Source organism: Podarcis raffonei, chromosome Z (assembly GCF_027172205.1).
Source record: "Podarcis raffonei isolate rPodRaf1 chromosome Z, rPodRaf1.pri, whole genome shotgun sequence".
NCBI lineage: Eukaryota > Metazoa > Chordata > Lepidosauria > Squamata > Lacertidae > Podarcis > Podarcis raffonei.
In genome coordinates this window covers 21,873-42,500 of record NC_070621.1, presented here as the reverse complement: position 1 = coordinate 42,500, position 20,628 = coordinate 21,873, and the positions used below count along the sequence as shown (strand labels likewise).

The window sequence follows — 20,628 nt, the reverse complement described above, 5'->3', positions numbered from 1 at the left end:
TCCGTGGGAGCCTGGGAGGAGGGAATCCGCTGCATGGATCCCCTTCCTTCCTCCCCTCCTCCGTGGGAGCCTGGGAGGAGGGAATCCGCTGCATTGATCCCCTTCCTTCCTCCCCTCCTCCGTGGGAGCCTGGGAGGAGGGAATCCGCCGCATGGATCCCCTTCCTTCCTTCCTTCCTTCCTTCCACCCCTCCTCCATGGGAGCCTGGGAGGAGGGAATCCGCTGCATGGATCCCCTTCCTTCCTCCATCCCTCCATCCCTCCCTCCCTTCCTCCCTCCCTCCCTTCCTTCCTTCCTCCCCTGCTCCGTGGGAGCCTGGGAGGAGGGAATCCGCCGCATGGATCCCCTTCCTTCCTTCCTTCCTTCCACCCCTCCTCCATGGGAGCCTGGGAGGAGGGAATCCGCTGCATGGATCCCCTTCCTTCCTCCATCCCTCCCTCCCTCCCTCCCTTCCTTCCTCCCCTGCTCCGTGGGAGCCTGGGAGGAGGGAATCCGCTGCATGGATCCCCTTCCTTCCTCCATCCCTCCATCCCTCCCTCCCTTCCTCCCTCCCTCCCTTCCTTCCTCCCCTGCTCCGTGGGAGCCTGGGAGGAGGGAATCCGCCGCATGGATCCCCTTCCTTCCTCCATCCCTCCCTCCCTTCCTCCCTCCCTCCCTTCCTTCCTCCCCTGCTCCGTGGGACCCTGGGAGGAGGGAATCCGCCGCATGGATCCCCTTCCTTCCTTCCTTCCTTCCTTCCTTCCTTCCTTCCTCCCCTCCTCCGTGGGAGCCGGGAGGAGGGAATCCGCCGCATGGATCCCCTTCCTTCCTTCCTCCCTCCCCTCCTCTGTGGGAGCCTGGGAGGAGGGAATCCGCTGCATGGATCCCCTTCCTTCCTTTCTTCCTCCCTTCCTCCCCTCCTCTGTGGGAGCCTGGGAGGAGGGAATCCGCTGCATGGATCCCCTTCCTTCCTTTCTTCCTCCCTTCCTCCCCTCCTCTGTGGGAGCCCGGGAGGAGGGAATCCGCCGCATGGATCCCCTTCCTTCCTCCATCCCTCCCTCCCTTCCTCCCTCCCTCCCTTCCTTCCTTCCTTCCTCCCCTCCTCCGTTGGACCCTGGGAGGAGGGAATCCGCCGCATGGATCCCCTTCCTTCCTCCATCCCTCCCTCCCTTCCTCCCTCCCTCCCTTCCTTCCTCCCTTCCTCCCCTCCTCCGTGGGAGCCTGGAAGGAGGGAATCCGCCGCATGGATCCCCTTCCTTCCTTCCTCCCTCCCCTCCTCTGTGGGAGCCTGGGAGGAGGGAATCCGCCGCATGGATCCCCTTCCTTCCTTCCTCCCTCCCCTCCTCTGTGGGAGCCTGGGAGGAGGGAATCCGCCGCATGGATCCCCTTCCTTCCTTCCTCCCTCCCCTCCTCTGTGGGAGCCTGGGAGGAGGGAATCCGCCGCATGGATCCCCTTCCTTCCTTCCTCCCTCCCCTCCTCCGTGGGAGCCTGGAAGGAGGGAATCCGCCGCATGGATCCCCTTCCTTCCTTCCTCCCTCCCCTCCTCCGTGGGAGCCTGGAAGGAGGGAATCCGCCGCATGGATCCCCTTCCTTCCTTCCTCCCTCCCCTCCTCCGTGGGAGCCTGGAAGGAGGGAATCCGCCGCATGGATCCCCTTCCTTCCTTCCTCCCTCCCCTCCTCCGTGGGAGCCTGGAAGGAGGGAATCCGCCGCATGGATCCCCTTCCTTCCTTCCTCCCTCCCCTCCTCCGTGGGAGCCTGGAAGGAGGGAATCCGCCGCATGGATCCCCTTCCTTCCTTCCTCCCTCCCCTCCTCCGTGGGAGCCTGGAAGGAGGGAATCTGCTGCATGGATCCCCTCCCTCCCTCCCTCCCTTCCTTCCTCCCTTCCTTCCTTCCCTCCTCCGTGGGACCCTGGGAGGAGGGAATCTGCTGCATGGATCCCCTTCCTTCCTTCCTTCCTTCCTTCCTTCCTTCCTTCCTTCCTCCCCTCCTCCGTGGGAGCCTGGAAGGAGGGAATCCGCCGCATGGATCCCCTTCCTTCCTTCCTCCCTCCCCTCCTCTGTGGGAGCCTGGGAGGAGGGAATCCGCCGCATGGATCCCCTTCCTTCCTTCCTCCCTCCCCTCCTCCGTGGGAGCCTGGAAGGAGGGAATCTGCTGCATGGATCCCCTCCCTCCCTCCCTCCCTTCCTTCCTTCCCTCCTCCGTGGGACCCTGGGAGGAGGGAATCTGCTGCATGGATCCCCTTCCTTCCTCCCCTCCTCACTTTCGAAAGCTCCTCTATCTGCCCTTTCATTTTCTCTCCTTTTTTTTGATTTCCCCCCATTTCTTTCTGCCCTTTTTTATTCCTCTACTGTTTGCATTTCTACTTTCCATTCCTTCATTCTGCTGCAACTTCTATTCCTCCATGTTTTCCCCACTTTCCTTTACATCTCTCCAGCCAGATGGGCGGGGTACAAACAAACAAACAAACAAACAATAATAATAATAATAATAATAATAATAATAATAATAATAAATCTCTGCCAAGATTTTTGCAAAATCTCCCTCCCCTTCTATCTCATCTTTGGATTTCCTTCTCTCCCCTTGGTGTGGTTGTTTTGGCTATCTTACTCATGTTTCTTTCATTAATAAAAGCTCTTTAATTTCTTTCATTAATAAAAGCTCTTTAATAAAATCTCTTTAATTAATTAAAATCTGAGGTGAAACGCCTGTGCGTCTTATTGGGCGAATGTGTGGTCCGTGGGGCTGGGGGGGGGAACCTCACTTCCCCCACCTCCCGCCAAAGCCCCCTTTCAAGAGTCGCGCCGAGTGTGTGTGGGGGGCTCTTGGGGAGGGAGAAGGGCAGCCCGTCAGCGACAGACTATTTTGGAACGTTCCAGAGTGTTCCAGAGTGTTCTAGAACATTTCAGAGTGCCCAAGAACAGTTGTATCTCTTCCAGAACATTCTCTTCTCTCCCAGAATAATCTCTGCTCTCCCAGAATATTCTGGAGGGTTCCAGGGCTCTGGAATGTTCTAGAGTGCTCTTTAGCGGCGTCTTTTCTAGGGCAGTCCCTTTCCCAGAGGCATCTTTTCTAGAGCACTCACTTTACCATAATATTTTGGAATGTTCCAGGGTGTTCCAGAATGCTCTAGAAAATTTGCATCTTTTCTAGAGCATTCTCTTTCCCAGAATATGTTGGAATGGCACAGATTGTTTGTGTTCTAGAACGTTCTAGAGTGCTCTAGAACATGGGCATCTTTTCTAGAGCAGTCCCTTTCCCAGAGGCATCTTTTCTAGAGCCCTCTTCTCCCCAGAATATTATGGAATGTTTGAGAGCGTTCTAGAACGTTCCATAGTGCTCTAGAAAATTAGAATCTTTTCTAGAGCATGTTCTTTTCTCAGAATATGTTGGAATGGCACAGATTGTTTGTGTTCTGGAACGTTCTAGAGTGATCTAGAACGTGGGCATCTTTTCTAGGGCAGTCCCTTTCCCAGAGGCATCTTTTCTAGAGCCCTCTTTTCAGAATATTATGGAATGTTTGAGAGCGTTCCAGAACGTTCCAGAGCACTCTAGAAAATAAACATCTTTTCTAGAGCAGTCCCTTTCCCAGAGGCATCTTTTCTAGAGCCCTCAGAATATTATGGAATGTTTGAGAGCGTTCTAGAACGTTCCAGAGCACTCTAGAAAATAGACATCTTTTCTAGAGCATTCTCTTTCCCACAATATGTTGGAATGGCACAGATTGTTTGTGTTCTGGAACGTTCTAGAGTGCTCTAGAAAATGGGCATTTTTCTAGGGCAGTCCCTTTCCCAGAGGCATCTTTTCTAGAGCCCTCTTCTCCCCAGAATATTATGGAATGTTTGAGAGCGTTCTAGAGCATTCCATAGTGCTCTAGAAAATTAGAATCTTTTCTAGAGCATGTTCTTTTCTCAGAATATGTTGGAATGGCACAGATTGTTTGTGTTCTGGAATGCTCTAGAGTGATCTAGAACATGGGCATCTTTTCTAGAGCAGTCCCTTTCCCAGAGGCATCTTTTCTAGAGCCCTCTTTTCAGAATATTATGGAATGTTTGAGAGCGCTCTAGAACGTTCCAGAGCACTCTAGAAAATAGACATCTTTTCTAGAGCATTCTCTTTCCCACAATATGTTGGAATGGCACAGGTTGTTAGTGTTCTGGAACGTTCTAGAGTGCTCTAGAACACGAGCATCTTTTCTAGAGCAGTCCCTTTCCAGGGGCATCTTTTCTAGAGCCCTCTTCTCAGAATATCATGGAATGTTTGAGAACTTTCTAGAACGTTCCAGAGCACTCTAGAAAATAAACATCTTTTCTAGAGCAGTCCCTTTCCCAGAGGCATCTTTTCTAGAGCCCTCTTCTCAGAATATTATGGAATGTTTGAGAGCGTTCTAGAATGTTCCAGAGCACTCTAGAAAATAGACATCTTTTCTAGAGCATGCTCTTTCCCATAATATGTTGGAATGGCACAGATTGTGTTCTGGAACGTTCTAGAGTGCTCTAGAACGTCCCTTTCCAGGGGCATCTTTTCTAGAGCAGTCCCTTTCCCAGAGGCATCTTTTCTAGAGCCCTCTTCTCAGAACACCATGGAATGTTTGAGAGCGTTCTAGAACGTTCCAGAGCACTCTAGAAAATAAACATCTTTTCTAGAGCAGTCCCTTTCCCAGAGGCATCTTTTCTAGAGCATTTACTTTCCCATAATATTTTGGAATGTTCCAGAGTGCTCTAGAAGAGAATACTCTAAAATGGAATGGAATGACATATTCTAGAATAGAATAGAATATTCTAGAAAAGAAGAAAATATTCTAGAGAAGAGAAGAATAGAATATTCTAGAAGAGAAGAGAAGAGACTAGAAGAGCATAGAAGAGAATAAAATAGAATAGAATAGAAAATAAAACAGAATGTAAAGTGTCCCCCACCACTGATGGCCTCTTAAAAAGACAGATCCTGAAGTTGAGGCTCCAAGACTTTGGCCCCTTGGTGAGAAGAGAAGACTCCCTGGAAAAGACCCTGAGGTTGGGAAAGATGGGGTGGGCTCTCCTCACTGGGCGCTCGCATTTCACACAGTCAGGCCACGGATCACACCCTGGTCAGCACCCAGGAGATTCCCTGAGAGAAAGAGAGAGCGATGGCCCACCTGCGGAGGGATCCAGTGGGAGACAGTTCTAGATGATCTCCTTGTTCTGTCGGCATCAGAACCCAAAAGCTGCTATTTGGTGATACCTGCCAGGAAACAAAAAGCAGGTCTGAATTTAGGCCACTAGGAGCAGCAAGAAGTAAGGAAGTATTTGGTCCAAACATGTATTTTGCAGTATATAAGGACAATTTCAGCTCATATAAGCAACAACACAAGAACATGCAGGCAATGCAACAAAGGAGACTGCTATCAGGATCCTATATTTTGTTCACAGGTACATCTCAGAAAAAAGTTGCAGAAGGTACTAACCCCATGTGGAATAAGAATAATAAGCTATTATTTATATCCAACAAAACACTAACCTCATCAACATTCAAAGCGTCCCTAAACAGGGCTGCCTTCAGATGAAGGCTCCTGCAGGATTTCGATCCATAAGATCCAATAGAGTCCCAGCCATTTGTGTGTTTTCCAGCAATACTGGAATAGACAGGGATAGGAAAGCAAACAGCGCCCCCGTGTGGCCATTCCTGGAAAAGACATTGAGAGAAAAATAAACAGTGCCCTCGTGTGGCCAGTGCTGGTATAGAATTCATGATAATTTCTAGGTGTAAGTTATTTCCACGCAGGAATTTGACTATGGCTCTAAAATTATTTCCCCTTTCAAACTTTTAATTTATCTCATTTGGATTCTGAAGCATACAAATGAGCTTTGCCTCCTTTTATCATCACAACAACAGTATAATGTACATTGGACCAAGAATTAGTACACGGCTCGTGGATCGAGTAAAGCAATAGAGAGCCAGTGTGGTGTAGTGGTTCAGAGCAGTGGACTTGGAATCTGGGGAACCGGGTTCGCTTCCCTGCTATTCCACCTGCAGCTGCTGGGTGACCTTGGGCCAGTCCCACTTCTCTGAAGTCTCTCAGCCCCACTCGCCTCACAGAGTGTTTGTTGTGGGGGAGGAAGGGAAAGGAGATTGTGAGCCGCTTGGAGACTCCTTCGGGTAGTGATAAAGTGGGATATCAAATCCAAACTCTTCTACTCTTCTTCTTCAATAGAATTCCTTAACTATCTGACCAATCCCATGGGCTCCGTCCCCCTTTCCAAAGTCCTGCCCTCCAACAAAGACCCTGGCTGTGCTGATGACCTGGCCCCAAGCTCAATTTCTCAACATTTCACATTATTATGTGTAGTTTTCAGGATTCTTCACATGAACACCAATTCTGGTTTTGAGCAGACAAGGAGTGATCAGAAATCATGGCCCTGGGTCGCTGATTTACGTCGGAGCAGAGGCAGATGGGGCAGTGGGACGGCTGGAAGGAGACGATCCTGCCTCTGCCTGCCGACAACCACACCTCCCTTCAAGGAATCCTCTTTCCCTTTCTTCCTTATATATCGGGAAGGGACCCCAAGGGTCATCCAGCCCAACCTGCTACCAGGCAGGAATTGGCAACCTCACCCCCTTGGTGTCCCCAGCCCAGCTGGACGCTGCCCTCTTCAATGGCCCTTGGAAGGCGATTTAGGGATCCACTGAGGGATCCACCCTTCTCCTGCAGCTGCCAGTTCAGTCCCGCCCTTGCCCTCCCCTTTGGCTGCCTGAGGTTCTCGGGGTGATGGCACATCTGCTGACAACATTTCTCCCTCCAGGCAAAGGAAAACCAGGAGCCTATTCTGAAGGCTGAGAAATGTCGAAAGGGCTTTTCTTGAGAGCACCTCTCTGCCGCAAGGGTCCCAAACTGGTGGGAAGTTGCTGGTTTGTAAATATTAACTACTCCACTTTGGGATGCTAATTCATCTCGGCTTGGATTATGTGGATAAATCGATAGGTGGAAGAATCAATTCCCTGGTTAAAGCAATGGTTGATCGGAAGAAATTGAGTTTTTAACACATTACTTTGTCACCTTTAGAAAAGGAAAAAGGAGAAAAACCTCACCAACATGGGGGAAGCCAGGAGGTGCTGTCCTGCCCAATCAAATAAATAAAAATATTTTACTGTATTTTTACTGTGCTGGTTAGGGGGGTCGGTGTGATATATCAGGAGTGGGGTTGTTCAAAAATGTTCTTAAGTGTTAGATGTCAATTTCTATTTCTATTTTTTCCCTTTTACCTTTATGCCCGCAGCTGAGTCCCAAACTGATTTGTAAATATTAATTATTCCTACTTTATTGATCTGAATTACTCAAAGGGCTTTTAGTGCTGGCCACTACAGCAGGGGCTGGTCCCCATTTCTTCTTGGGGTGTTCAGTTCAGAGTATCTGCTCAAAAAATCAAAGAGAAAGCAATGGAGGGTTGCCCTTAAGGCTGGGGTCTTCTAGACCCAAACTGGGTTTTGGATGCTCCATTAGACAAACCAGCCAGCTCTGCCTCTCTAATTCACTGGGCATTCAAGTATTTGCTTGGAAATTAATTCTCTTTTTAAATTTATGCCTCTTCCAAAACATTTATCTTAAGATGTAACGTGCAAGTGTACCACTTTGGGATGCTAATTAATCTCCGCTTGGATTATGTGGATAAATCGATAGGTGAAAGAATCAATGACCTGGTTGATCGGAAGAAATTGAGTTTTCAACACATTACTTTGTCACCTTTAGAAACGGAAAAAGCAGACAAACCTCACCAACATGGGGGAAGCCAGGAGGTGCTGTCCTGCCCCAATCAAATAAATAAAAATATTTTACTGTATTTTTACTGTGCTGGTTAGGGGGGTCGGTGTGATATATCAGGAGTGGGGTTGTTCAAAAATGTTCTTAAGTGTTAGATGTCAATTTCTATTTCTATTTTTTCCCTTTTACCTTTATGCCCGCAGCTGAGTTTTCCTCCACCTCCTCTTCTCCCTTCATCAGGCGAAGTTTCTTCCTCCTCCTCCCCCTTTTCAGAGCAGGTATTCAGACCTAAGAAATATCAATAATGTCCATTATTTTCCCAAGAAGGGAAAGAGGGATCCACGTCAAAGCAGATCTATAATATTTCCAGCCCAGACGACTGACAGGAAGAAATGTGCTTTCCCCCCGGTTTCTTCTTTCTGAAGCCCTTTCCCCAGAATCATATAATGGTGCATCAAGCTGGAAGGGACCCCAAGGGTCATCCAGTCCAACCCGCCGCAAGGCAGGAATCTGAGAAGGAACCACAAGGAAACTGCATTTAATAAAAAGTGGAGGAATTGGGATCTTGAGGAATTAGCTGGTTACAAAACAACTGCTTAAAGCAGTGCTTCTTCTGCACAATACATTGTTCAGGTCCAGTTTCCAATACATTAAGGGCGGCCTGAGGGGGAAAGCAATGGAGATCTGCACTTTATTTTATATAAGTAACAAATTATTTATTATTATTATCATCACAGCCAGTTACTCTGGTGTGGCTGTAGCCAAGGGGCGCTTCCCCGACCCAATTCCAATAAATAAAAATACTATACGGTTAAGGCTGTGGCAAATACTGGAATAGACATGGATAGGAAAAGAAACAGCGACCTCGTGTGGCCATTACTGGAATAGACCTCAATAGGAAAATAAACAGTGCCCTCGTGTGGCCATTACTGGAATAGACTCAATAGGAAAATAAACAGTGACCTCTTGTGGCCATTACTGGAATAGACCTCAATAGGGAAATAAACAGTGCCCTCGTGTGGCCAATACTGGAATAGACAGGGACAGGAAAAGAAACAGTGCCCTCGTGTGGCCATTACTGGAATAGACAGGGACAGGAAAATAAACAGTGCCCTCGTGTGGCCATTACTGGAACAGACATAGATAGGAAAAGAAACAGTGCCCTCCTGTGGCCATTACTGGAATAGACCTCAATAGGAAAATAAACAGTGCCCTCGTGTGGCCATTACTGGAATAGACAGGGATAGGAAAATAAACAGTGCCCTCGTGTGGCCATTACTGGAATAGACAGGGACAGGAAAATAAACAGTGCCCTCGTGTGGCAATTACCGGTAATACGGCAAGAGGAAGTGGGACTTACAGGAGATCTCTCCAGGCTGTTTTAAGGATGATCCGGAGAAAGGGCCAGAGCAACTGCAAGACTCCAGGACCAGCCAAGCCCCAAAACGCATCAGGCCGGGAGAACCAAGGGAGGCAGCGCAAACGCCCTCTTCTAGAGAAAGAGACAGGCTTTAGTTCATTTGTTTGGCATCTGCATTTGATGAAGTATGTGGTTGAGCAGTGTCAGAAACTCAAGATCTAGAAGCCCATTTTCATAGTTTTAGATGCCCCAGACTGATAGCCTGCGCCCTGGCTGTGATTTACGTCGGAGCAGAGGCAGATGGGTCTTGGCAGAGGGACGGCTGGAAGGAGACGATCCTGCTGGGGCTGGTCAGCTGGCCTTGCGCCCCTCTGCCGGCCGACAACCACACCTCCCTTCAAGGAATCCTCTTTCCCTTTCTTCCTTATATATCGGGAAGGGACCCCAAGGGTCATCCAGCCCAACCTGCTACCAGGCAGGAATTGGCCACCTCACCCCCTTTGTGTCCCCAGCCCAGCTGGATGCTGCCCTCTTCAATGGCCCTTGGAAGGCGATTTAGGGATCCACTGAGGGATCCACCCTTCTCCTGCAGCTGCCAGTTCAGTCCCGCCATGAAGCCCCCCTTGCCCTCCCCTTTGGCTGCCTGAGGTTCTCGGGGTGATGGCACATCTGCTGACAACATTTCTCCCTCCAGGCAAAGGAAAACCAGGAGCCTATTCTGAAGGCTGAGAAATGTCGAAAGGGCTTTTCTTGAGAGCACCTCTCTGCCGCAAGTGTCCCAAACTGATTTGTAAATATTAATTATTCCTACTTTATTGATCTGAATTACTCAAAGGGCTTCTAGTGCTGGCCACTACAGCAGGGGCTGGTCCCCATTTCTTCTTGTGGTGTTCAGTTCAGAGTATCTGCTCAAAAAATCAAACAGAAAGCAATGGAGGCTTGCCCTTAAGGCTGGGGTCTTCTAGACCCAAACTGGGTTTTGGATGCTCCATTAGACAAACCAGCCAGCTCCCTGCCTCTCTAATTCACTGTTCATTCAAGGATTTGCTTGCACATTAATTATCTTTTTAAATTTAGGCCTCTTCCAAACCTTTTATCTCAAGATGTAACGTGCAAGTGTACCACTTTGGGATGCTAATTCATCTCCGCTTGGATTATGTGGATAAATCGATAGGTGAAAGAATCAATGACCTGGTTGATCAGAAGAAATTGAGTTTTCAACACATTACTTTGTCACCTTTAGAAAAGGAAAAAGCAGACAAACCTCACCAACATGGGGGAAGCCAGGAGGTGCTGTCCTGCCCCAATCAAATAAATAAAAATATTTTACTGTATTTTTACTGTGCTGGTTAGGGGGGTCGGTGTGATATATCAGGACTGGGGTTCTTTAAAAATGTTCTTAAGTGTTAGATGTCAATTTCTATTTCTATTTTTTCCCTTTTACCTTTATGCCCGCAGCTGACTTTTCCTCCACCTCCTCTTCTCCCTTCATCAGGCGAAGTTTCTTCCTCCTCCTCCCCCTTTTCAGAGCAGGAATTCAGACCTAAGAAATATCAATAATGTCCATTATTTTCCCAAGAAGGGAAAGAGGGGTCCACGTCAAAGCAGATCTATAATATTTCCAGCCCAGACAACTGACAGGAAGAAATGTGCTTTCCCCCCGGTTTCTTCTTTCTGAAGTCCTTTCCCCAGAATCATATAATGGTGCATCTAGCTGAAAGGGACCCCAAGGGTCATCCAGTCCAACCCGCCGCAAGGCAGGAATCTGAGAAGGAACCACAAGGAAACTGCATTTAATAAAAAGTGGAGGAATTGGGATCTTGAGGAATTAGCTGGTTACAAAACAACTGCTTAAAGCAGTGCTTCATCTGCACAATACATTGTTCAGGTCCAGTTTCCAATACATTAAGGGCGGCCTGAGGGGGAAAGCAATGGAGATCTGCACTTTATTTTATATAAGTATTAAATTAATTATTATTATTATCATCACAGCCAGTTACTCTGGTGTTGCTGTAGCCAAGGGGAGCTTCCCCGACCCAGTTCCAATAAATAAAAATACTATACGGTTAAGGCTGTGGCCAATACTGGAATAGACATGGATAGGAAAAGAAACGGTGCCCTCGTGTGGCCAATACTGGAATAGACCTCGATAGGAAAATAAACTGCCCTCGTGTGGCCAATACTGGAATAGACCTCGATAGGAAAATAAACAGTGCCCTCCTGTGGCCATTACTGGAATAGACATGGATAGGAAAATAAACAGTGCCCTCGTGTGGCCATTACTGGAATAGACATGGATAGGAAAATAAACAGTGCCCTCGTGTGGCCATTACTGGAATAGACCTCAATAGGAAAATAAACAGTGCCCTCCTGTGGCCATTACTGGAATAGACATAGATAGGGAAATAAACAGTGCCCTCCTGTGGCCATTACTGGAATAGACATCAATACTGGAAAGAGGGCAAGGGGCCGGAGGGGGAAAAAAGGGCGTAAGAGGTGGCGCCGGCGCCATGTTGGTTGAGGGCAGCAGCGGCTAGACTAGATTTCTGCATCTCTGCATTTCAGGGGTCAGACTAGATGCCTCTGGGGGTCCCTGCGGAGAAGGAAGGCCGGAGGGACCTCCCAAAAAAATCCCCTCTGGGAAGAGTTCCAACAGTGCCTGAGGGGCCTGGCTTCTCCTTATTATTATTTATTATAATATATTATATTTTAATATTGTTATTGTTGTTATTATTTTATATAATTATATATCCTGTCAATTTATCCAGGCACCCCCAACCTGCAGCCCTCCAGATGTTTTGGACTACAATTCCCATCATCCCTGACCGCTGGTGCTGTTTGCTAGGGATCCCGGGACTCCCCGTCCCACCCCCAGCCCCAGAGGCAGCCTGGCCCTGAACTACCCGCTTTGCATTCGCAGGACCAGGTCCGGATCGTGGAGCATCCCAGGCGTGCCAACAGACTGGCCCCTTTCTCCGCCTTGCTGGCGGGTTGGGCTGGATGACCCTCGGATCCCTTTCGGACTGGGCACCGAAGGCGGACGATACGAAACCAAGGAGAAAAGCGCGGCGTTCTTTCCAGAGCCGCTCCTCTTGTCTTCCATGAAATAAAACGGGATTTCTGCCCCCCAAAATGGTGTGTCGGGGTGTCTGTGCACGAATAGAGCTCAGGGAGTTGGGGACGGAGATGGGGGAACAGCCTGATCCCGGGGCGGAGGAAGAGATCCGCCTTAGTCCCCGGTTCGTGGGGGACTGGACGCCTCTGGGGTCCCATCTCTGCATTTCAGGGGTCAGACTAGATGCCTCTGGGGGTCCCATCTCTGCATTTCAGGGGTCAGACTAGATGTCTCTGGGGGTCCCATCTCTGCATTTCAGGGGTCAGTCTAGATGCCTCTGGGGTCCCATCTCTGCATTTCAGGGGTCAGACTAGATGCCTCTGGGGGTCCCATCTCTGCATTTCAGGGGTCAGAATAGATGTCTCTGGGTGTCCCATCTCTGCATTTCAGGGGTCAGTCTAGATGCCTCTGGGGGTCCCATCTTTGCATTTCAGGGGTCTTTCTCCCTGTTCCCAATATATTTGTCTTAGATTTAGTAGGCTGGAAAAGACATCTATTGGAAAATAAACAGTGACCCCGTGTGGCCAATACTGGAATAGACCTCAATAGGAAAATAAACAGTGCCCTCGTGTGGCCATTACTGGAATAGACTTCAATAGGAAAATAAACAGTGACCCCGTGTGGCAATTACCGGTAATACGGCAAGAGGAAGTGGGACTTACAGGAGATCTCTCCAGGCTGTTTTAAGGATGATCCGGAGAAAGGGCCAGAGCAACTGCAAGACTCCAGGACCAGCCAAGCCCCAAAACGCATCAGGCCGGGAGAACCAAGGGAGGCAGCGCAAACGCCCTCTTCTAGAGAAAGAGACAGGCTTTAGTTCATTTGTTTGGCATCTGCATTTGATGAAGTATGTGGTTGAGCAGTGTCAGAAACTCAAGATCTAGAAGCCCATTTTCATAGTTTTAGATGCCCCAGACTGATAGCCTGCGCCCTGGCTGTGATTTACGTCGGAGCAGAGGCAGATGGGTCTTGGCAGAGGGACGGCTGGAAGGAGACGATCCTGCTGGGGCTGGTCAGCTGGCCTTGCGCCCCTCTGCCGGCCGACAACCACACCTCCCTTCAAGGAATCCTCTTTCCCTTTCTTCCTTATATATCGGGAAGGGACCCCAAGGGTCATCCAGCCCAACCTGCTACCAGGCAGGAATTGGCCACCTCACCCCCTTTGTGTCCCCAGCCCAGCTGGATGCTGCCCTCTTCAATGGCCCTTGGAAGGCGATTTAGGGATCCACTGAGGGATCCACCCTTCTCCTGCAGCTGCCAGTTCAGTCCCGCCATGAAGCCCCCCTTGCCCTCCCCTTTGGCTGCCTGAGGTTCTCGGGGTGATGGCACATCTGCTGACAACATTTCTCCCTCCAGGCAAAGGAAAACCAGGAGCCTATTCTGAAGGCTGAGAAATGTCGAAAGGGCTTTTCTTGAGAGCACCTCTCTGCCGCAAGTGTCCCAAACTGATTTGTAAATATTAATTATTCCTACTTTATTGATCTGAATTACTCAAAGGGCTTCTAGTGCTGGCCACTACAGCAGGGGCTGGTCCCCATTTCTTCTTGTGGTGTTCAGTTCAGAGTATCTGCTCAAAAAATCAAACAGAAAGCAATGGAGGCTTGCCCTTAAGGCTGGGGTCTTCTAGACCCAAACTGGGTTTTGGATGCTCCATTAGACAAACCAGCCAGCTCCCTGCCTCTCTAATTCACTGTTCATTCAAGGATTTGCTTGCACATTAATTATCTTTTTAAATTTAGGCCTCTTCCAAACCTTTTATCTCAAGATGTAACGTGCAAGTGTACCACTTTGGGATGCTAATTCATCTCCGCTTGGATTATGTGGATAAATCGATAGGTGAAAGAATCAATGACCTGGTTGATCAGAAGAAATTGAGTTTTCAACACATTACTTTGTCACCTTTAGAAAAGGAAAAAGCAGACAAACCTCACCAACATGGGGGAAGCCAGGAGGTGCTGTCCTGCCCCAATCAAATAAATAAAAATATTTTACTGTATTTTTACTGTGCTGGTTAGGGGGGTCGGTGTGATATATCAGGACTGGGGTTCTTTAAAAATGTTCTTAAGTGTTAGATGTCAATTTCTATTTCTATTTTTTCCCTTTTACCTTTATGCCCGCAGCTGACTTTTCCTCCACCTCCTCTTCTCCCTTCATCAGGCGAAGTTTCTTCCTCCTCCTCCCCCTTTTCAGAGCAGGAATTCAGACCTAAGAAATATCAATAATGTCCATTATTTTCCCAAGAAGGGAAAGAGGGGTCCACGTCAAAGCAGATCTATAATATTTCCAGCCCAGACGACTGACAGGAAGAAATGTGCTTTTCCCCAGGTTTCTTCTTTCTGAAGTCCTTTCCCCAGAATCATATAATGGTGCATCTAGCTGGAAGGGACCCCAAGGGTCATCCAGTCCAACCCGCCGCAAGGCAGGAATCTGAGAAGGAACCACAAGGAAACTGCATTTAATAAAAAGTGGAGGAATTGGGATCTTGAGGAATTAGCTGTTACAAAACAACTGCTTCAAGCAGTGCTTCATCTGTACAATACATTGTTCAGGTCCAGTTTCCAATACATTAAGGGCGGCTTGAGGGGGAAAGCAATGGAGATCTGCACTTTATTTTATATAAGTATTAAATTATTTATTATTATTATCATCACAGCCAGTTACTCTGGTGTTGCTGTAGCCAAGGGGAGCTTCCCCGACCCAGTTCCAATAAATAAAAATACTATACGGTTAAGGCTGTGGCCAATACTGGAATAGACATGGATAGGAAAAGAAACGGTGCCCTCGTGTGGCCAATACTGGAATAGACCTCGATAGGAAAATAAACAGTGCCCTCGTGTGGCCAATACTGGAATAGACCTCGATAGGAAAATAAACAGTGCCCTCGTGTGGCCATTTCTGGAATATACCTCAATAGGAAAATAAACAGCGACCTCGTGTGGCCATTACTGGAATAGACATGGATAGGAAAATAAACAGTGCCCTCGTGTGGCAATTACCGGTAATACGGGAAGAGGAAGTGGGACTTACAGGAGATCTCTCCAGGCTGTTTTAAGGATGATCCGGAGAAAGGGCCAGAGCAACTGCAAGACTCCAGGACCAGCCAAGCCCCAAAACGCATCAGGCCGGGAGAACCAAGGGAGGCAGCGCAAACGCCGAGCAGACGCCTTCTAGAGAAAGAGACAGGCTTTAGTTCATTTGTTTGGCATCTGCATTTGATGAAGTATGTGGTTGAGCAGTTTCAGAAACTCAAGATCTAGAAGCCCATTTTCATAGTTTTAGATGCCCCAGACTGATAGCCTGCGCCCTGGCTGTGATTTACGTCGGAGCAGAGGCAGATGGGGCAGTGGGACGGCTGGAAGGGGACGATCCTGCTGGGGCTGGTCAGCTGGCCTTGCGCCCCTCTGCCGGCCGACAACCACACCTCCCTTCAAGGAATCCTCTTTCCCTTTCTTCCTTATATATCGGGAAGGGACCCCAAGGGTCATCCAGCCCAACCTGCTACCAGGCAGGAATTGGCAACCTCACCCCCTTTGTGTCCCCAGCCCAGCTGGACGCTGCCCTCTTCAATGGCCCTTGGAAGGCGATTTAGGGATCCACTGAGGGATCCACCCTTCTCCTGCAGCTGCCAGTTCAGTCCCGCCATGAAGCCCCCCTTGCCCTCTCCTTTGGCTGCCTGAGGTTCTCGGGGTGATGGCACATCTGCTGACAACATTTCTCCCTCCAGGCAAAGGAAAACCAGGAGCCTATTCTGAAGGCTGAGAAATGTCGAAAGGGCTTTTCTTGAGAGCACCTCTCTGCCGCAAGGGTCCCAAACTGGTGGGAAGTTGCTGGTTTGTAAATATTAACTACTCCTACTTTATTGATCTGAATTACTCAAAGGGCTTCTAGTGCTGGCCACTACAGCAGGGGCTGGTCCCCATTTCTTCTTGTGGTGTTCAGTTCAGAGTATCTGCTCCAAAAATCAAAGAGAATGCAATGGAGGGTTGCCTCTAGACCCAAACTGGGTTTTGGATGCTCCATTAGACAAACCAGCCAGCTCCCTGCCTCCCTAATTCACTGGGCATTCAAGTATTTGCTTGGAAATTAATTCTCTTTTTAAATTTATGCCTCTTCCAAAACATTTATCTTAAGATGTGACGTGCAAGTGTACCACTTTGGGATGCTAATTAATCTCCGCTTGGATTATGTGGATAAATCCATAGGTGGAAGAATCAATTACCTGGTTGATCTGAAGAAATTAAGTTTTCAACAAATTGTTATGTCACCCTTAGAAAAGAAAAAAGGAGACCTCACCAACATGGGGGAAGCCAGAAGGTTTTGCCCTATCAATCAAATAAATAACAACACTTTACTGTATTTTTACTGTACTGTGCTGTGCTGGTTAGGGGGGTCGGTGTGATATATCAGGACTGGGGTTCTTTATAAATGTAAAAATGTAAATATGTTCTTTATAAATGTAAATATCAGGACTGGGGTTCTTTATAAATGTTTTTAAGTGTTAGATGTCAATTTCTATTTTTTCCCTTTTACCTTTATGCCTGCAGCTGACTTTTCCTCCACCTCCTCTTCTCCCTTCATCAGGCGAAGTTTCTTCCTCCTCCTCCTTTTCAGATCAGGAATTCAGACCTAAGAATTATCAATAATGTCAATTATTTTCACAAGAAGGGAAAGAGGGGTCATCATCACATCATCACAGCCAGTTACTCTGGTGTTGCTGTAGCCAAGGGGAGCTTCCCCGACCCAATTCCAATAAATAAAAATACTATACGCCTAAGGCTGTGGCCATTACTGGAAAAGACATCGATAGGAAAATAAACAGTGCCCTCGTGTGGCCAATACTGGAATCGACTTCAATAGGAAAATAAACAGCGCCCTCGTGTGGCCATTACTGGAATAGACTTCAATAGGAAAATAAACAGCGACCTCGTGTGGCCAATACTGGAATCGACTTCAATAGGAAAATAAACAGCACCCTCGTGTGGCCAATACTGGAATAGACTTCAATAGGAAAATAAACAGCGCCCTCGTGTGGCCAATACTGGAATAGACTTCAATAGGAAAATAAACAGCGACCTCGTGTGGCCAATACTGGAATAGACTTCAATAGGAAAATAAACAGCGACCTCGTGTGGCCATTACCGGAATAGACTTCAATAGGAAAATAAATAGCGACCTCGTGTGGCCATTACTGGAATAGACTTCAATAGGAAAATAAACAGTGACTCCGTGTGGTCATTACCGGAATAGACTTCAATAGGAAAATAAACAGTGCCCTCGTGTGGCCATTACTGGAATAGACATAGATAGGAAAATAAACAGTGCCCTCGTGTGGCCATTACTGGAATAGACCTCGATAGGAAAAGAAACAGTGCCCTCGTGTGGCCATTACTGGAATAGACCTCAATAGGAAAATAAACAGTGCCCTCGTGTGGCCAATACTGGAATAGACCTCAATAGGAAAATAAACAGCGACCTTGTGTGGTAATTACTGGAATAGACCTGGATAGGAAAATAAACAGTGCCCTCGTGTGGCAATTACCGGTAATACGGCCAGAGGAAGTGGGACTTACAGGATATCTCTCCAGGCTGTTTCAAGGATGAGTCGGAGAAATGGCCAGAGCAACTGCAATACTCCAGGACCAGTCAAGCCCCAAAACGCATCAGGCCGGGAGAACCAAGGGAGGCAGCGCAAACGCCCAGCAGACGCCTTCTAGAGAAAGAGACAGGCTTCAGGGTTAACCACAAAGTCCATTTGTTTGGCATCCACATTTGATTGAGTATGCGGTTGAGCAGTGTCAGAAACTCAAGATCTGTAAGCCCATTTTCATAGTTTTAGTTGCCCCAATCTGATATTGTGTGCCCTGGCTCCGATTTACGTTGGAGTAGAGGCAGATGGGACTACAATCTTAGTTTGTTTTTCAAGGGAAGAGCTGTAACCTCAGTGGCTTTGCCTGCAGAACACCACACGCTCAATCCCCGCTTCTCCAGGCCTGAAACTCTGGCAAGCTGCTGCCAGTCAGTGTTGACATTCCTGAGCTAGATGGAGTAGTGGGTCCGACTCCATATAAGGCAGCTTCCCAGGTTCCCCTTTATGGTTCAGATCTGGGCGTGAGGCTTGCTGTCCCGTTTCGTGTGGCGAGGGTGGTTCTTTGCACACCTGGAAGACGACTGTGTCACCTCCCATCACCCTCTGGAAGGTGCTTTTTCAGCTCCGGGGAAAGGGCAGGCACATCCTGAATTCAGGGAGGGGGAATTCCCCTTGCAGCCAAAGGGTTGTTTGAGGCCCCCACAAAAGAGCTGATCTTCAGCTTGAAAGCAGGCCTTGCTCTTTCCCCATGCTGCTCCTCCAGCTGCCAATGCCGCCCATGGAAGCTGTGTGAATATCAAGCATGCGTTGTGTCCAGGAACCTGGGAGGATTTCTTTCCCGCGTGCGCATGTTTTCGTCTTGAAATCAACAGCCCATGCCAGTTTCCAGCTCTTCTGGCCATCGAGATTAGCCTGGCCGTCTCAGAGGAAATCTGGGGAGGCTGAGGTGGACTTTCCAGTGGTCCAAGGGGGGTTGTGTCTTCCTGCCCGGCATCTCTTTCCTGCCCCTGTTTCAAAGCAACCACGGAGGAGGGAAGGAAGCGGAGCCATGGATCCTCCGCTCGCAACTGCACCAGATTCCCTCCGCTTTGAAGCAGGAAAGTGGGAGAGGAGCTGCTTACACGAGTATGGAGCAAAAAATATGGTACCTGGTTAAAGCAATGGTTCATCTGAAGAAATTCAGTTTCCAACCCATTGCTTTGCCTAACAAGAACAGGAAAAGGAGACAAACCTCCCCAAGATGGGGGAAGCCAGGAGGTGCCAATCAAATCAATAAAAACACTTTACTGTATTTTTACTGTACTGTACTGTGCTGGTTAGGGGGGGTCGGTGTGATATATCAGGACTGGGGTGGTTTAAAAATGTTCTGAAGTGTTAGATGTTAATTTCTATTTTTCCCCTTTTACCTTCATGACTTTTCTTCCACCTCTTCTCCCTTCGTCCGGTGAAGTTTCCTCCTCCTCCTTTTCAGAGCAGGAATTCAGCAGAGCAGACCTAAGAAATATCAATAATGTCGATTATTTTCCCAAGAAGGGAAAGAGGGGTCCCCGACCAAGCAGACATCGAATATGTCCAGCCCAGATTGCAGTGGAAGAAAGAATCAAGTGGGAAAGGAGCCAGCAGACGATTAACTGGAAGAAATGTGCTTCTTTCTGAAGCCCTTTCCCCAGAATCATAAAATTTACTATTATTATTATTATCAATCAATAGATTTTATTGCATTAGATTTTATTGCATAATTATTCTTATTATTATGATGATGGTGCATCTAGCTGGAAGGGACCCCAAGGGTCATCCAGTCCAACCCGCCGCAAGGCAGGAATCTGGGAAGGAACCACATTTAATAATAATAATATTAATAAAAAGTGGAGGAATTGGGATCTGGAGGAATTAGCTGTTACAAAACAACTGCTTCAAGCAGTGCTTCTTCTGCACAATACACTGTTCAGGTCCAGTTTCCAATACATTAAGGGCGGCCTGAGGGGGAAAGGAATGGAGATCTGCACTTTATTTTATATAAGTAATAAATAATTATTGAGTTCCTCTGGAGTTGCGGTAGCCAAGGGGAGCTTCCCCGCCCCAATTCAAATAAATAAAAATACTATACTGTTAATGCTTAGGGGGGAAGAGGCCGTGTCCCCCTTGGGTGGGTGTGATTTATAATAATAATAATAATAATAATAATTTAACAGTTAATGATAATAATAATTTATTACTCTTTCCCAGCCAGCAACAGAGTATTTAAAAGCACGATAAAACATAATATACTACAAACTTTTATAAGTTTTATAAGAATAACCATTATAATAATGATAAGAATTTAAAAAGGAAGGATAATCCTCATTTATTCCCCTTCTCCAGCCACTCCCAACAGAATATTAAAAACGCGACAAAACGTACTGGCAAACTTCACCAAGCCTTTTCTAATAATAAAAATAATAAAAATAAAAATAATTTAAAAAGTACTGCTAATAATCCTTTCTTGTAATAAAAAGGCGCCAAAACAGCCTCGGCGTCCCGGGCGTGGGAAACAGCTGAGGCGAAGTAGCTGAGAAACAGCTGGGAGGAGAAAAAGCGGGAAACGGCTGGCCCCGCCCACCGCCCGGCCTGGGATTGGCCCAAAGGCCCACCTATCGCCGCCGACGGCCCTTCACCAACATGGCGGCGGTGGCGCGTCTTCTGCCCTTTCTTCCCCCCCTCTTTCCAGTCCCTTTGCCCTCGTCCAAAATGGCCGCCCCAGGAACCCCCTCTCTCCACGCACGCGCCTGCAGCCGCAGCAGCAGTAAACTCGGCGGCGATAGGTCGTCCGTTGGGCCAATCCCAGGTCGCATTATGGGCGTGGCCGGCCGCGT

At 48.0% G+C, this 20,628-nt stretch overlaps 1 long non-coding RNA gene across 2 annotated transcripts; it reads right to left on the bottom strand.

The window, feature by feature from the left end:
- Positions 1–10,495: 10,495 nt before the first annotated feature.
- LOC128406657 (uncharacterized) lies at positions 10,496–16,807 on the bottom strand. Of its 2 annotated transcripts, none has more exons than XR_008328566.1 (4): positions 16,720–16,807; positions 15,217–15,356; positions 14,296–14,394; positions 10,496–10,617 (listed from the first exon to the last, which is right to left on the bottom strand). It is a non-coding gene; the product is annotated as an uncharacterized LOC128406657 (long non-coding RNA). The 2 variants fall into 2 exon arrangements; XR_008328565.1 differs by having other exon boundaries at positions 10,497–10,617; positions 15,217–15,353.
- Between the last annotated feature and the right edge of the window lie 3,821 nt (positions 16,808–20,628).